Here is a 5,106-nt window from a genome sequence, read left to right as displayed (position 1 = left end):
AAGATGGGGAGAAACAAAGCAGTAGGACCAGACCAAATACCGATCGAGGCATGGAGGTGCCTAGGAGATGATGGGGTGAGATGGTTGACAAACCTTTTCAACACGACGTTTAGAAGTGCAAAGATGCCTATGGAATGGAGACTCAATGAGGTTATTCCCATTTACAAGAACAAGGGAGATGCGCAAATATGTAGTAATTACAGAGGCATTAAGTTACTTAGTCATACTATGAAGCTTTGGGAGAGTGTGATTGAGACGAGGCTCCGACGCGAGACAAAGGTTTCAGAGAACCAATTTGGTTTCATGCCAGGACGCTCGTCCATGGAGGCGATTCACATCGTTAGAAGCCTTATGGAGAAGTATAGGGAAAAACAAAAGAATCTACACATGGCGTTCTTAGACTTGGAAAAGACTTATGACTGTGTCCCGCGCGAGCTGATTTGGAAGACTCTTAATGTTAGGGGTGTCCTAAGTAGATATATAAGAACGATTAGAGATATGTACGAGGGGTCAAAGACTCGTGTACGTACGACGGTAAGAAACACAGAGTTTTTCCCGGTAGAGGTAGGCTTACATCAGGGATCGGCCCTTAGCCCATATCTTTTCGCTTTGATCCTAGACGAACTAACTCAGAGGATACAAGATGACATCCCATGGTGCCTAATTTTTGCCGATGATATTGTATTAGTTTCGGATTCCCAGGATGAGCTTAACAGAAGGCTAGAGCAATGGAGGATCGCCCTAGAATCAAATGGCCTACGGATTATCAGACTTAAATCAGAGTACCTTAGATGCGATTTCAAGATGAGCGAAGAGGAACAAGAGGATATAGTGGATGTCCGAATTGGGGATCAGACTTTACCTCCACAAGAGTCCTTTAGATATTTAGGCTCGATGCTTCATAAATCGGGAAGGATAGATGAGGATGTGGCGCATCGTATACGAGCTGGATGGTTGAAGTGGAGGGCAGCGAAAGGGGTGTTGTGTGACAAGAAGATACCCCTCAAATTGAAAGGGAAATTCTATAATGTGGCAATCAGACCAGCCATGCTGTAGTGACCCGAAATTTTCCATGTTTATATATATTAATTGAGATTGATATTTACATGATTAAATGTTTCCAACATGTTAAGCAATCAAACTTGTTAAGACTTGATTAATTGAAATAGGTTTCATATAGACAATTGACCACCCAAGTTGACCGGTGATTCACGAACGTTAAAACTTGTAAAAAAACTATATGATGACATATATATGGTTATATATATAGTTAACATGATATTATGATAAGTAAACATATCATTAATTATATTAACAATGAACTACATATGTAAAAACAAGACTACTAACTTAATGATTTTGAAACGAGACATATATGTAACGTTTATCGTTGTAACGACATTTAATGTATATATATCATATTAAGAGATATTCGTACATCATAATATCATGATAATATAATAATTTAAAATCTCTTTTGATATTATAAACATTGGGTTAACAACATTTAACAAGATCGTTAACCTAAAGGTTTCAAAACAACACTTACATGTAACGACTAACGATGACTTAACGACTCAGTTAAAATGTATATACATGTAGTGTTTTAATATGTATTTATACACTTTTGAAAGACTTAAATACACTTATCAAAATACTTCTACTTAACAAAAATGCTTACAATTACATTCTCGTTCAGTTTCATCAACAATTCTACTCGTATGCACCCGTATTCGTACTCGTACAATACACAGCTTTTAGATGTATGTACTATTGGTATATACACTCCAATGATCAGCTCTTAGCAGCCCATGTGAGTCACCTAACACATGTGGGAACCATCATTTGGCAACTAGCATGAAATATCTCATAAAATTACAAAAATATGAGTAATCATTCATGACTTATTTACATGAAAACAAAATTACATATCCTTTATATCTAATCCATACACCAACGACCAAAAACACCTACAAACACTTTCATTCTTCAATTTTCTTCATCTAATTGATCTCTCTCAAGTTCTATCTTCAAGTTCTAAGTGTTCTTCATAAATTCCAAAAGTTCTAGTTTCATAAAATCAAGAATACTTTCAAGTTTGCTAGCTCACTTCCAATCTTGTAAGGTGATCATCCAACCTCAAGAAATCTTTGTTTCTTACAGTAGGTTATCATTCTAATACAAGGTAATAATCATATTCAAACTTTGGTTCAATTTCTATAACTATAACAATCTTATTTCAAGTGATGATCTTACTTGAACTTGTTTTCGTGTCATGACTCTGCTTCAAGAACTTCGAGCCATCCAAGGATCCATTGAAGCTAGATCCATTTTTCTCTTTTCCAGTAGGTTTATCCAAGGAAATTAAGTTAGTAATGATGTTCATAACATCATTCGATTCATACATATAAAGCTATCTTATTCGAAGGTTTAAACTTGTAATCACTAGAACATAGTTTAGTTAATTCTAAACTTGTTCGCAAACAAAAGTTAATCCTTCTAAATTGACTTTTAAAATCAACTAAACACATGTTCTATATCTATATGATATGCTAACTTAATGATTTAAAACCTGGAAACACGAAAAACACCGTAAAACCGGATTTACGCCGTCGTAGGAACACCGCGGGCTGTTTTGGGTTAGTTAATTAAAAACTATGATAAACTTTGATTTAAAAGTTTTTATTCTGAGAAAATGATTTTTATTATGAACATGAAACTATATCCAAAAATTATGGTTAAACTCAAAGTGGAAGTATGTTTTCTAAAATGGTCATCTAGACGTCGTTCTTTCGACTGAAATGACTACCTTTACAAAAACGACTTGTAACTTATTTTTCCGACTATAAACCTATACTTTTCTGTTTAGATTCATAAAATAGAGTTCAATATGAAACCATAGCAATTTGATTCACTCAAAACGGATTTAAAATGAAGAAGTTATGGGTAAAACAAGATTGGATAATTTTTCTCATTTTAGCTACGTGAAAATTGGTAACAAATCTATTCCAACCATAACTTAATCAACTTGTATTGTATATTATGTAATCTTGAGATACCATAGACACGTATACAATGTTTCGACCTATCATGTCGACACATCTATATATATTTCGGAACAACCATAGACACTCTATATGTGAATGTTGGAGTTAGCTATACAGGGTTGAGGTTGATTCCAAAATATATATAGTTTGAGTTGTGATCAATACTGAGATACGTATACACTGGGTCGTGGATTGATTCAAGATAATATTTATCGATTTATTTCTGTACATCTAACTGTGGACAACTAGTTGTAGGTTACTAACGAGGACAGCTGACTTAATAAACTTAAAACATCAAAATATATTAAAAGTGTTGTAAATATATTTTGAACATACTTTGATATATATGTATATATTGTTATAGGTTCATGAATCAACCAGTGGCCAAGTCTTACTTCCCGACGAAGTAAAAATCTGTGAAAGTGAGTTATAGTCCCACTTTTAAAATCTAATATTTTTGGGATGAGAATACATGCAGGTTTTATAAATGATTTACAAAATAGACACAAGTACGTGAAACTACATTCTATGGTTGAATTATCGAAATCGAATATGCCCCTTTTTATTAAGTCTGGTAATCTAAGAATTAGGGAACAGACACCCTAATTGACGCGAATCCTAAAGATAGATCTATTGGGTCTAACAAACCCCATCCAAAGTACCGGATGCTTTAGTACTTCGAAATTTATATCATATCCGAAGGGTGTCCCGGAATGATGGGGATATTCTTATATATGCAACTTGTTAATGTCGGTTACCAGGTGTTCACCATATGAATGATTTTTATTTCTATGTATGGGATGTGTATTGAAATATGAAATCTTGTGGTCTATTATTATGATTTGATATATATAGGTTAAACCTATAACTCACCAACATTTTTGTTGACGTTTTAAGCATGTTTATTCTCAGGTGATTATTAAGAGCTTCCGCTGTCGCATACTTAAAAAAGGACGAGATTTGGAGTCCATGCTTGTATGATATTGTGTAAAAACTGCATTCAAGAAACTTATTTTGTTGTAACATATTTGTATTGTAAACCATTATGTAATGGTCGTGTGTAAACAGGATATTTTAGATTATCATTATTTGATAATCTACGTAAAGCTTTTTAAAACCTTTATCTATGAAATAAAGGTTATGGTTTGTTTTAAAAATGAATGCAGTCTTTGAAAAACGTCTCATATAGAGGTCAAAACCTCGCAACGAAATCAATTAATATGGAACGTTTTTAATCAATAAGAAAGGGACATTTCACATGCTGTACGGATCAGAGTGTTGGCCAATGATGAAAGCCCAAGAGAGGAGGATGGAGGTGGCAGAAATGAGGATGCTTAGGTGGACGTGTGGAAAGACCATGCTAGATATGATACCAAATGGAGTCTTTAGGGAGAACTTGGAAGTTGGGAATATAACCAACAAGCTGAGGGAAGGAAGACTTAGATGGTTTGGGCATGTTATGAGGTGCCCACTTTTAGCCCCGATTAGGAGAGTTGAGACCCTCGTTGTTGGGGGTGTAAGGAGAAGGGGTAGACCCAGACGTAGGTTGGAGGATAGATTGAAGCTTGACCTGAAAGAGCTTCTACTGACGGAGGACATGACTTCTGATAGGAGTCTGTGGAGGAGTAGAATTAGTGTGATTGAGTAGGACTCTTTATTAGGCATATTAGAACTATTATAGGCGCTAGAGTTTTTTAGGGTAGTTTATTGTTTATTTTACAACTATATATTAACTATAACTATTTAATATATAGCTACACTACTTATTATATATTTATCCCTTTACATGGTTTCTGTTTTTTCCTGTTTAGCTATTTATTGCATCTCGGTATCTATGTGTTTTTATTTAGGATATATATATATATATATATATATATATATATATATATATATATATATATATATATATATATATATATATATATATATATATATATATATAAGGTCCCATGTATATGTTTGTTTTTGTTTATGTATGTATGTATCTAAGTGTATATGTATGTCTGTATATATATGTATACTTGTTTAGGTATACATATTTTTACATGCTTATGTGTGG

The sequence above is a fragment of the Rutidosis leptorrhynchoides genome, chromosome 4 (genome assembly GCF_046630445.1).
Source record: "Rutidosis leptorrhynchoides isolate AG116_Rl617_1_P2 chromosome 4, CSIRO_AGI_Rlap_v1, whole genome shotgun sequence".
Classification (NCBI taxonomy): Eukaryota; Viridiplantae; Streptophyta; class Magnoliopsida; order Asterales; family Asteraceae; genus Rutidosis; species Rutidosis leptorrhynchoides.
This window is presented reverse-complemented; position numbering follows the sequence as displayed.